This window comes from Hyperoodon ampullatus (assembly GCF_949752795.1).
Source record: "Hyperoodon ampullatus genome assembly, chromosome: 8".
NCBI classification, from domain to species: domain Eukaryota; kingdom Metazoa; phylum Chordata; class Mammalia; order Artiodactyla; family Ziphiidae; genus Hyperoodon; species Hyperoodon ampullatus.
Genome location: NC_136921.1, coordinates 24,511,287 through 24,525,542, shown reverse-complemented (window position 1 = coordinate 24,525,542; position 14,256 = coordinate 24,511,287).

Here is a 14,256-nt window from a genome sequence, read left to right as displayed (position 1 = left end):
TTGTCCAGTTTAATACCAAGTCAGCCATTAGTCACTAATGGATTAGTAGCTTGAAAAGGTGGATGTTATTGACAAGCCCAAATGGATTTTTAAGCATTTCTCTAAAACTCCTTGCTAATGTTCCTTTCACAGGAACAGTTAAACATGTCAATCCCTTCCTGCAATTTTTTGGTTTTGCTCCAATCAAAAAAACAGGGTTTGCCATCCTATGATGTTCATTTTACTTTAATCATGGAGATCTGGTTTGCCTTCCTAGGATTTTCACGGTTGATTGATGGTTTGAAATAGTGCATCGGTAAGAGAATAATTGCAGAGAACTCCACGGAGATTATGTTTTTATTTTACTTGCCATTATGCTTCCCTCTAACTCAGAAAACTGACTGATGACTATTATATTTGAACCTGTGTGTATGTATACAACTTTCTTCAACATACTTGGTATGTCTTTCGTCTGCTACACTTATTTTATAACAAGGAATCTGGGTAAAAAAGAGGACATCATTTTTTTTTTAATTTTATTTATTTTTGGCTGTGGCTTCTCTTGTTGTGGAGTATGGGCTCCAGGCGTGCAGGCTCAGTAGTTGTGGCTTGCAGTCTCCAGAGCGCAGGCTCAGTAGTTGTGGCGCACAGGCTTAGTTGCTCTGCAGCATGTTGGATCTTCCCGGACTGGGGATCGAACCCATGTCCCCTGCATTGGCAGGCGGATTCTTATCCACTGCACCACCACGGAAGTCCCCAAGAGGGCATCATTTGATTCTCTGATTCATTATATCTCAGCTGCTACTAGAGCTAAGAAAAAAAAGCTAACTTTAAAATATCTGATTTGACAATCACCCATGCAACCAGAAATGGTATAAACAAAGGTGAAACATATTTTCTAGGAATATTCAAAGAGATCAGACATTGCACTTTGTTTAGATGCCTAGCATCATTCAACTATACTATCCTACAGGTATGGCTGAATCAGGATAAAATTACTGATATTCTTAATATTTGGGATTGATGTTAGATGCCAAATAGCCTGCAGCTGGTGTCGAATGCTTCCGCCTTATGAAGAAGTGGAGCTATCTGAGACAAAATCATCTCTAATTTCTATTTCAGTTTGGTTTTTGTTTTCATCAGAATCCATATGACATGGCTTTTATCTCTGTAGACGTGCTAGGTGTTATATACTAAAGGAAAGTGCTAGATGTTACACTGCAAGTAAATAGGAAATGTCCTTATGTGTCAAGGAATGTTCTTATTTTGTGCCCCACAACTAGAACGATGCCTTAGACAGGCGAGTATGTTGCTCAGCAAATAACTTACTAAACACTTCAGCAAGACAATACAAAAGATTCATTGAGAAATACAGAAACTGTATATGTATGCAGTGTATGCTTTTTCACAGCCATAAACCCACATGTGCAACCATAGAATCGAACTTAGAAATTGTGATCTAGTTATGTCCAGGAAATTTGAGTATTTTCTGAGATTTCTCTCAAGCATTTGAGGTTTAAACTCAGTTAAATTCAGGATTTTATCTCTCCGCCTTCTGCCATCTTCTGCTTCTACAGTCTGGGAGGGTCCACAATCTCATTTTGATTCACACTGGTCCATATCAGAATGGCTGTTTCCTTGTATCAGTAGTGATATAGTAGTTGTAAGTCCATTTCTTTCTGGCAGTTTTAGTGTAGGTCAGGGTTTCTCAGTCTTGCCACTATTGACATTTTGGGTCAGACAATTCTTGGACAAATTCAGATAATTTGGACAGTCGTGGAGGACTGTTTTGTGTATTGCAGCAGCATCCTTGACCTTTACCTACTAGATGCCAGTAATACTCCCTCCAGCCACGATAATCAAATATATCTTCAGACATTACCAAATGTCCCCTGGGAGGTGAAATTGACCACCTCCCATTAAAAACTACTGTGTAGGTTTTTAAAAATCTCTAACTCTGCTGTATTATACTCGTGTACTCTATCGTTCCAATATTATTTCTATTCCTTATTTGAGACTCTAAAACACGGTGTGAATGCTTATAATATGTTCAGGGGAAGATTTCAGTTTTGTAGGGCTTGAAGTTATATCGCTTTGGGTCCCCTCTTTAAGAAGAGTAATACAGAATTATAAAAATAAAACTAAGCTTTAATAATAAGTTAATAATTATTTAGAAGGAGAAAAAAGAAATTATGATAAATCACAAATTTTTAAAAACTGACAAATACTACAAATATCATAAAATCCAGAAAAAAACAATAGGTTTCTTAATTAGCTGTTTATAACACTCTTTTGGACTCCATTTTTGGCTACGTATTCTATGATAACCTCTACAGTTTTTAACATTATTTTTTATAGAGAGAATAGATCATTTAGGTTTTCTCTACTATGGGTAAATTGACATTTTTTTGGTTATTCTTGATATTTCAGTAAGGTTTACTTCAGCCTCACAACTTGTTATTCTTGTGAACCAGTATATTGCAATGCATAAAACGTGATTTTGCATACAGACGTTTCTCTGCTTTCAGTATTGCTATAGATTGGTGTTTTGTACAGGAATTCTGATAAATTCTATTTCACTTAATTGTCATCAAAAAAAGAGGTAAAATGGGAGAAGTGTTTAATAATAACTAATCATAGTAAATGTGGCATTACTGAGTTCATTCATGACAGGAGTACATTTCTGTTTTGACTAGTCAACCATGAGAACTGAATCCTTTGCTCACAATTTTACAGCTTTGATTATTGGAAGAATTCCCTAGAGACTAGCTTCTAGAGCCACTCATTTCAAACCTTTTTCTTCTTCCACTTCACGCATTCTTTTAGTTCTTGGTGGCATAGGACACAGTCATACAGAAATACAACCTCTAGCTTTTCACATTACTGTCTCCATCCTGGAGTAAGTGAACAAGGGGACACGGTGGGCATGGTACACCAGGAAGGCCAGCAATAATGTAATTATACACAGAATTGACTGCTAACCCCATGAACATAGCCCACTTTACCCAAACTAAATATATTCTCTACTTGCCTTGCTCTCAGAAGGAGCGAAATGCCCTGACCACTGCAATGCACTCTTATACAGATGGAAATATGACAGGGAGGACATTGGAGTGGAAAGAGATGGACATCTTCTTTAATGGTAGTTAAAACATCTTATTTTTGCAAATTTTACAAAAATTTACCTGAGTGAAAAATACATTCCGATGGTCTCTCCCAGGGCCTCAGAAGTGACATGCAAATAAAGAGAACTGAAATATTAACTTCATTAGTTTAAAGCAAACCCATTTTAACCACAGCTCCTGCCACAGGGGAAGATGGTGGGGGAGATGGAGGAGGGGAGAAGATGGAAGCAGGAGATTTATATTGGGTCACAGGAAACAAGTAGAGAATAAAGGTTCATGATGTCTGAAAAACGGAAGGAGAATTTCCTAGCAATAGTCCACATATTAGTTTTACTTTTTTACCTTAAAGCTAATAATGCTCCCTCCCTCCAAAACAATACAGAGAAAAGAAGTATTTTGTAGCACTTAACTGCATGGTACATTTCCACTGGATTAAGAACACTCTTGTTTAGTTTGACAAGTTTTAGAATTTCACATAAATGGAATCACACAGTTTATATGTTTTGTGTCTGGCTTTTTTTTTTTTTTTTTTTTTTCTGCTCAGCATAATGTTTTTGAGATCATCCATATTGCTGCAGGTCTATCAATCATATATTTCTTTTGTAGCTGAATAGCATTTCACTGAATGTTGTACTATCATTTTTTTAATCTGTTCATCTATTGATGGACATTTGGTTTATTTCCAATTCCTGGGTATTAGAAGTAAAACTGCTTTGAATGTTTATATACAAGTCCTGATGTGGCTATATATTCCCATTTCATTGGGTAAATAACTAAATTGGATCATTCCGCAAGCATATGTTTAAAGGTGTATCATGGGCAAATTACTTAATTTCTCTATACCTCAGTTACTGTAAGATGGAGAGTTGGTATCTACTGTATAGGCTATGTTGAGTGTAATCCATACAGAGTATTTAGCACTATATCTGGTAGACAGTAAGCATTTAAGACGAGATGATGAGAGTTATTATGAAATAAGGACATTCTCTAGGACTGAAGAAAATTGAGGCTCTAGTAACTGGGGCTGTATGTTGCCTGCTAAATGCAAAAGGAAAATCAAATTGCTTGGAGCCTATGGTCAGGGCTGTAATTCAGCACCATCACTTGGTTGCTTGGCATTTTTAGGGACCTTCTTAATCTCTCTGTGGACACTTTCCTCATTTGTTAAGCTGGAGGAAATCCTGTATTATTATTAATATTCTAGTAATAGTAGTTCATATTGTACCAGACTTTAAAGGAAATCTCTTATATTGGGAAGGTATATGGTTCAAACAGATTTCGTATAGGTTGATATTCAAACACAGGAGGGTAAAACTGCATTTGATGATTGATTTGCTTAGTAAAGTTTTTTTTTTTTTATAACTGTGATGAACTGTCTGCCTTTTTTCCTCCTTGAAAATGTCCTCATGCAGGAGAATACCTTCTCCTATAACCTACAGTTTTCATTGTTTCACTCAATCAAAGCATTCCCTCAAGGAGATTTTTCTTTTTTTACAACCTGGTTGGTGTTTATGCGAATATGTTGATGGAGATCTTTTTATCCTTAGCTGCTCTGTGAGATTTATGTAATTTAGGATTTTGTTATGAGGTTCCTGACAGCTAGGGGAGGACATGGACTTGGAATGGCACTATCAGACATGAAACAGTCGGGACTTGTGATGCATCTAGAGTTTTTTATAGCCTAATTTCTGCAGCACATAAAATATCAAAAGCTTGAATTCTACCTCACCTAGTAATGCCTGATTATAGGTGGCTATAGTATTGGAAGGGACTGGATTGACCAGGAAACCAAGGAGCTACTATGATATTGAAACAAAGGGCCTTGCTTATATAAGCTTTCATGGAAAATTATTTATTTCAGCAAGAATAGACACACTGCATAAACTGGTCCAAGGAAGCTGTTGGAGATCACAAGGTGAACAAAATATCCTTCACTTTTATAAGCCAGGGTGTCTCTATTTTCATTTTGTATCTTGATATCATGGTACTTCCATTTTCTATTCTGTAAATAAGATAAAATAAAAATATTTTGGCTAATTTTAATTAAAACTAATGATTATTAATAATCTTATGAATTAAGTATGAACATGCAATAATAAAACTCAGTAACTTAATTTTGTCTGACAAATTATTAAAATCTTCTAATTTTGATTGGTGACTAGGTTTTGAAGATACTATTCAAGACTGTTATTGAGAAATTTATTCCTGGTTTTGGGATTCTTAGAGGCTAGAGAATAAAAGTCACCAATTCATTCCTTCATTGATTCACTGAATACTTATTGAAGGTCTAACAAGATTGAGGCACTATTTTAGGCTCTGAACAACAGGGATGAATAAGATAAATCCCTGTTTGGTGGTAAAAAACAGGCGCTAAACCAATAAGAAAGAGAATGTATACAGTTCACAAGTAGAAATAAAAGGTATAAAGAAAATAGCATGTAGGTTGTTTGTCTGGGTAGTAGGTTTCCTGGAGGAAGGCATAACAGCACAAAGACCTTAGGCAAGAATGAGATGGCTTTGTCTGAGGAGCAAGAAGAAAGCCATTGAGGCTGGATTACATGAATTATGGGATGGTGGATACCTTTCCCAACACAGCTTAAAACCAGCAAAGAAACAACTCTCTAATTTGGAGTATATGAGGGGTGATGTAGAAAAGGGGTTAAATTGTGGAGTGGCAAATATATAACAAGAAAAACCTTCTGTATTTAATACAATTATTACGACTACTTATTCATTCTTCCTCTCTGCTATGATCTGAATGTTTGTGTCCTTGGCATATTCATTTGTTGAAATCCTAACCCCTGATGGTGACAATATTAGTAGGTGGGGCCTTTGGAAGGTGCTTAAGTCATGAGGGTAGAATCCGCATGAATGAGATTAGTGCCTTATACAGGAGCCTCTAGAGAGCTCCCTCGTCCCTTCCACCATGTGAGGACACAGCGAGAAAGTGCTGTGAACCAGGAAGAGGGCCCTCATCAGAACATGACCATGCTGACACCTTGATCTTGGATCCCCCAGCCTCCAGAACTGTGAGACATAAATTTCTGTTGTTCATAAACCACCCAGTTTATGGTACTTTGTTATAGCAGCTTAAATGGACTAAGACACGCTCTATTAATCCAATGTTTCAACCAAATCACTTACTATTCTTTGACAATATTCTTTTCTTTCCTGTTTTCTTACTTTTGCTTAAATGCCTTTTTTTTTTACCAGCAATTGTTTCTTTCTTTTCCCATGTTTTCCGAAAACTTTACATTCTTTAAGACAAGTTAAAAAATGGATCCTTCATGAAGCCTGATAGGTTCATCCTCTGAATTCCCCATAGTATTTGGTTTATGCATCTGTTTTCTGCTGTGTATTCTAATTGTTGTCCTCCCACTTGATTGCTAGAGGGCAGGAATCATGTCTTATTCATCCTAGACAGTTGGCAGTACCTAGCAGAGTCTTGGTTTTATGGGGTGTTCTCACACTATGATTGAATAAAAGAAATATACCTGTTCACTTTTCCAGTAAAACTCCAATTATTCCCAAGGTGAGTTTTCTTCAACTTTGTATATCTGATGCCTAGTACATCACCAGGCATAAGGAGGAGTTCAGGATCATTTAAAATAAATGAACTAGTTTAATGTATCATTAAAATTGAATAGAAATATTGTATAAGGTTTTTAAAAGTAATAGTTAATGTGGAGAAGGTGAATAGTAGGAGTGATACAATATACTTCTGAGTTTTTACATTTAATATGAATAATGTTTGTAAGTGTATGATAGAAGATTCTGGTATAATGTGGGACTATTGATGTTATTGTTTGTAGAGCAAATGACTTCTTCTGAACTTTTTGGAATTAAAATTTAGTTTCAGAATAGTTATTTACTTAACATGAGATTGTATCTCAGCAATACTGCTAGTTTGCCTATCTATACTTATCATTCATTTATTAATTAGGTTTAGTAAATTACTGATATTATCAAGAAAGTTAGAAAACAGTGATTTATCACCAGGTCATTTGTTATATTAGTAGTGTGTCTTGGCTGCAGGTAAACTGTGAGTACAATAATTGGACACCCACATCTTTTGGGGGCTAATATTTGGACTTATGGCCAAAACCACTTCAGGACTATCTTCCTTAGAAATAACAAACTATAACTGTACATTGATAACTTTGACTTGAATTATTAATTACTTTAATGTGAATTTTAAATAATTATTCTGTAGTTATAGTTCACCCCGTACTCATTAGTTTTGTTATAATTATACCAAAAACATAGTGTATGGTCATGAGAGCAAAAGAACATGGTAGTTTTAGAAATAGCAATTGAGAGCTTGGCAAGAAAGAAGGAAGGATATAGCTTGAACAGTGAAAGCTCTTTTGGGTCTACTTGAATAATCAAGGGGCACTGAAGCTGTTTTATCTCATAGATAGAGTTATATAAACTCTGTAAGATTCTTACATATTTATTACAAGCTGATAGATTTATTGGGTGCATTTAAGTGATTTAACATAGAAACAATCTCATGTGAAATCAGTACTTCAGTATTTTCTATTTTTCTTAATCGGTCCAATGACCAAAACTTCATCAGATTCTAATTCTAAAAGGCTAGAAACTGATTTGTGGGAATGATATAATGAATGATGTAGGGGAGAAACTATCCATGTTAATTATACTTGAGTACTTTTCTATGCCTGCACAGAGACTTTCTAATTTGCCAAACCATCTCTGACAGAGGCTGGTTGAAGGCTAAATTTAAGAGTGTTTCTTTCAAAAAATTTGGTAGGTTGAATTATTGGGTTCCAAGTCTGCAGTTCTTGATACGGCCTCATGGCAGGTGCTTTCTTGGCTTGATTTTTGAGCTTTATTTTGGATAAATGTTTGGATTGGATTTTTGAGTTTTATTTTGGTCAATGGGGGTTTTAGTTGAGGTGACATTATTGTGTGCTGGTCTCATCCTATAGATAACAAATGTGGCCTTGCTCAGCCCTTGTTGTTCTCATTGTGATTTCAGGATGCTCTTAGCAATAATCATCAGGAAATTTTGAAAAAAAAACAAACAAATGGGTTTATTACTTACAAGTCCTGGAAATTACATGGCACACCTAGGGCCACACAGTGAAGGGGAGAGAGAGAGAAAGAAAAGAGAGAGAATCAGCCTAGGTTTCTGTTGAGAGTGGGGTTTTGAAGGCTCACTCTTTATTGATGAATTTAAGTCATAAGAGCAAGAATTTAAAGAGCTGGAAGAGAAAAATTAGTGGCCCAAGTGGTCAGTTTTTGAAACCAACCAAGATCTCTAAAACAAAGGAGCCTGGGCAGGGAGGGGGATGGTGAAGCCTGGTTCTTTATCTAGTCATGTGATAGGCAATGTATTTATTCAACATAGCCATCTTTGAAGTGGAGGTCTCTTTGAAATGGGTGCCTGGGAAATCAAAGCTTAAGTCAGGCACTTGCACTAAAATAAGAGACAACCCAACTGTCAGAGCTTCCACTACAGACTTGTGCAAAACCCTGAAACGGCTTTTGTGGGGTTGAATTTGCCCTATTGTTCTCTTTCTTTTTGCCAAGAGAAGAACATACTTGTGGAACCTCTTGTCAAGGAGGATGAAAGACACCTGGAAAAATGCCTGGATTTAACCAAACTTTGGGATCAAGCCTAACTGAACCCTGTCTAGACCAGCTGAACCTCAACTGACTCACAGATGCATAGGCAAGAAAGAATGTCTGATTGTGTGTCTGCTCCTGTGTTTTGGAGTGGTTTGTAAGGCCACAATTTTGTGGCAATGGCTGACTGATAAATTGTTCAATATGTTCTGGTTGACTAGTAAGAGTTTGGGCTTCATTTTGCTAATGAGACTAAGCGATTAGGTTATTTTCCTGAGGTCAGACCAAACCTCCCACAGTAATCTGAGGATACCTATGTCAACATTACTTTCGTTTGAGCCAGGAAATTTTAAGTCAGACTCCAAACCAATAAACATCTTTGCTGTTTGCTTCAAGAGATTCTTGCAAAGCAATTTTTCTGGGCAAACAAGTCGCTCATCTGGGCAAATAACTATCTCCTCGTCACAACATCAGTTTGCTCAGCTGAATAAGCAACTCACCTATTAGGACATCAATTAGTTTATCAAGACTTCCTTTAAGAATTTCACCTCTGATCCTAATCTATTAGGGCATTAACTTTGTTCAATTCTAACCAGATTCCCTCTTAAAATTTCCACTTTAAGCCACTTGCAAGCAGACTCCTAACATTCTAAATATTCTTCCCTAACCTCTACTTTTGAAATATTACTCAGACTGTCAAGATGATAATCTCCTTGGCTGAAGTAAATTTAATGCACTTGACATTGTTTGATCAACAGTGTTTTAGGTGGTTTTTGTGTAAGAGTTGACAGTTGACACACATTAGAATTAGTCTGTTGAGAAGTAATTAATCCATACACTAATGAGAATAGCAAAAACCTAAAGAGTTTATTGGCTTCCAGTTCTCTTTGCTTCACCTTTAACTTACACATTGGTCCATGCATCAGACTGACATCTATAAAGGAAAGGAGAAAGTTTCTATGTCTAAAACTATGATTCTAAGCTTCTGAGGTTTTCAAACACATATGTAAAAAAATTACTGAAACAAATTTTTGTTTGTTCTTGATCTCTCTTAATAAGTGCACAAATTGTAACATAATTTAAAATGATTACTCTATAATTTATCTATTTACTTTTTGTCTATGATAAACATCTTTAAAAACACTGATATTATTTATCGTTTAAATTAAAGGGTTTCTTTGCTTATATAAATTGGTTTACATTAAGAGTCTGAATCCAAATATATAATTTTCTGATGCTAATTGTATTCTCCTCAAATGATAACATTTCACACATTTAGAATTCACTGGCAAACTATATTACTTATCCTGAATAGAAGTTCTATGAACCCGAGCCCTCCACAGTGAAAGCACAGAGTCCTAACCACTGGACCACCAGGGAATTCCCTCATTTGGTCTTCTTTTGGAAGACATTTATTATTGCACAATTCTAACATGTCCTCTACAGATTAGAAACAATAAAACTCTAGAGAGGTCCCTATATGTAGGCATACTGAGAGCATGTAGAAGTAAGAGAACAGTTTACAGTGGAGGAAAACACATAATTATTTGAAAGCAGCTATATGATCACAAAGTACAACGTCTAGAGACATTAATAGTCAGTCTTACATACCTTTGATTTATGGATAGTGAAATAGCAGATGTTCATAACAATGGTGACCCATCATCTGGAAAGTGACTTAGAGTTTCAGCAAAATCAGAGAATTTTTTAAAGAATTCAGAGAAAAGTACAATACCTTTTAGAAACATTCATGTACCAAAATTTTACTTTTTACCTTTTGGAGGTAAAGCATCATATGCCTGTAAAAATCTGACCAACCAAAATAACAAATTATTCAAAGAGTTCTAGATAGTTGGGGTTTTACAATACTTGTCTTTTTGAAATGTTCTGTAGTATTTTCTGATTTGTTCTCTCTTAGTTTTATACCAGATTTCATTTCAAGATTTTATTTATAATATATATTCCTTCAATATTTTATGAACAATTTACATTTTCACATTGGCAAGAATCAAACTTTGTCTTTTACTTATTGTTCCACCACGAGTTTTATTTCTCCCTATTATTTTCCTTTCAAAACTCATTATTTCAAGTATATCAGCAGGATCTTATATGTGATTCACTGAGTAAAGGTCAACTCTAAATAGGAAATTGTTACACTTTTGATTTAACCTTTTTTTTTTTTTTTTTTTTTTGGTGTGGAAGTAAATTCAATTGTGAGAGATTTTTTTCTTCTAAAGTCAAAAACTTTCATTTCTTATAAATAAGATATAGATTGATTAAACTTTGTGATTCAGTTGTAATGATTCCATAGTCTTAGCAGAAAATAGTCCAATCTCTTTGGAGGGAGGTCACAATAGAAGGTAACTTTAAAGTCAGATGTTGGCCTTTGTTAACAATTGTGGCAGCTGAACTGCAGTATCTTTCATATGTGAAATAACTCGGGTGTTTATACAACTTATCAGAAACTTTTAAATAGTGAGCACTCGAACTTTTTGCTGCTTAACTTAGCACTGTGTAAATGAATAAAGAAATGGATGAAAGGGTCGGTAAAGAAAAATATTGAACACTCAATTGGATGATAGAGGATGTGAATGAGAAAGAAAAGTTATATTTCTGAATTTACAAATGGCATTTTCCTAGCACAATAATGATGGTTATGTCAAAAGGAAAAATCCATCAACCCCCCAAAATGTTGTTATACTTCTGACATGATGCTGATTTACTTCTTGACTTTTTATTCAATTTACAATGGTTTGGGCAATTGATTTATTTTTTGAATTCTCTACAATTATAAAATATTTTCTGACAGGCTAAAAAATAATGGTATAAGTCCCAGTTCAGTAGCTCTATAGGTATATTGTTGAACTAGTTTGAGAGCAAATATATTTTTAAAGAAATGAAACAACATAAAAACTTCTACAAAATTAATCACTAATTCCCATTTTTGAATAGTGTCATACTATGCCATTTTCCTTATATAAGTATACTGTGTCCTTTTTATAACAAATTTCGTTTGTGCTCATGCATTTAGTTGTCAAATTGAGGTGAAGTAGAAATAATTTGGTTTTAGAATTTGACTATCAGAAAGGGAAATGGATGTTTCCTAAGGTCTCAGGAACTAAAGACTGTGAATTGATTAACTGCAACATTATAACTCACATTTCTAATTCGGTGATGAGATAATAGGTGTTTCCAAATATTTTGAGTATGATGATATCCAGGTTAAATTCAGTTCATTTGATAATTCATTATCAATTTCACTAAATTTGGAGAAGTTTATTTGAGAAGTTGTGGGACTGTCATTTCCCTGGACAACCTGTTATTTCCTCACTAAGGTTTTTGCTGTACTGTGGAGATCTACCTTCTATAGTAAAACAGATATAAATAGAAATATAGGAATTATTTTAGTGAAATTTACCTTACGGATGGCTGGAACACACTTGGCGAATTAATGCCCTCAGGCTTTGTGTTCTTGCTCGATTCCTTAAAATGTTGAAACAGAAACTCTAGGGCAACAGAAATCCAGGGAGAGACATCTGCAAATGCTTCAGAGAAAGTTGTGCTTGGCTTTATCATTATGCCAGTAGTTGCAATTTGGCAGATCTGCTAAGCCCAGGAGGCATACTGGTCTTAGATTAGTCTCTAAAAATAATTAATAATATACAAGATTTATTGAGCTCTTACAATGTTCCAGAAACTTTGTTACGACTCCATATAAGTCATTTTGTAATCCCATTTTATGGATGAGTAGTTGAAGCTCACAAAGTTTAAGTAACTTTTTCAATGTCACCCTGCTGGTAAATGTTTGCTCCAGAGCTTGCAGTGTTTATGACTATGATATATTGCCTGGAATCATTCATATTCTCTTTTTGTCCTTGGGTTTTTCCTCAATTCTATGTCTTACAACTCTGACAGGAATCAACTCTCAGTTCAAAAATCTGTTTCTAGGTCTTCACCTGCCTTTGTCCTGCCAGGTGATGATGATGAAACTCTAGTACTGATATTAAGGCTTATTATCAGTTAAGAGGTTAAGAGGCATAATATGCTCGTGACACTTTTATGTAAGAGTCAGGAAAATTAATAGACAAAATTCTGTATATTTATATATAAGAATTTTTTAGCCTTAAGGGTTGTATTATTTTACTTAACATACATGCAAGTCTTAACTGGGTAAAATCCATTCAAATACTCCCTATGCACTCATGTGTATCACTTCAGTAGCAAAAGCAGGGTTTGGATTTCATTAGTTCTCTCATTTGTCTTCTCAGATACTTAGGAAGCATCATAGAGGGCTGTTGAAATGTATTCTCTCTGTGTATTTTTTGTTTTATTATGTTTTGCTTTGTTTTGGAGACAACTTAGTACTATTCTTCTCTTTTACAGATATTCCCCAGGACATTGTAAATAGTAACCATTTTGGAGGTGGAATTAATGTCATTGTTACATTTTGTAGGCAATGTCACCTGACCCCTTTTGGATAGTAATTAAAGTAACAGTGGGCATAGTTATCTACTGGGGAAAGCTTTTGTGTTTGGGAAGTAAAGGATGGACTGGATTATCTAGAGATCAAAGTTTGTTAAGGAGGTAACCTGAAGATGCTGGAGACCCCATCAACTACTTGTGTGTCCAGAGACAACACCTGTATCTGTTAACCACTCAAAAGCACTGTACCAAACATGTTTACAAACACTTTTTTTTGCATACTTTACATCCAGATACATTGAAGTCACCTGTTGGAAAACTAGTAGAAAAATGTGGTAAGGCAATGGTTCTTAAACTTCAGTGTCCATAAGAATCAGCTGGACTGCTTGTTAAAACAGATTACTAGGCTTCATCTCAGAAATTCTGATTCAGTAAGTCTGTATTGGGCCTTAGAACTTGCATTTCTAACAAGTTCCCAAGTAATGCTGCGCTCCTGGTCTGAGCACTATACTTTGAGAACCGTTTGCAAGGATGCTTGTTTGGTACCTTGAAATTATATGATCAGTTTACAGTTTTAAATAGAAACTCAGTCATGACAGCGTACATTTTTAAACTTATCTTCATAATATATTCAATATAGATACATACCATCATGTATTATATGATGCACTTTTTCTCTTTTAAATTTTGGATTTTTTTCTTCTTGTTAGTCTTTGTTATATTCTTAACTCAAGCTGTATTTCCCTTCTGCCCCCTTTTTGTTTTGGTAATATTTTCCAATTTTATGCTATTATATATTGCTATAAAAGCCATTCTTTCTTAAGTAATTTTTCGAATTGGAATCAGCTATTAGATTGTCAACTTTCAGAAGAAGGAACCGTCTGCTATTCATTAAAAAAATTTTTATTGAGGTATAGTTGATTTATAATGTGTTAGTTTCAGGTGTACAGCACAGTGATTCAGATATATATGTATACATATAGTATATATATATATGTGTGTGTGTGTGTATATATATATATGTATATATATTCTTTTTCAGTTTCTTCTCCCTTACAGGTTATTACAAAATATTAAGTATAGTTCTCTGTGTGAAGTAGGTCCTTTTTGGTTATCTATTTTACATATAGTTGTGTGT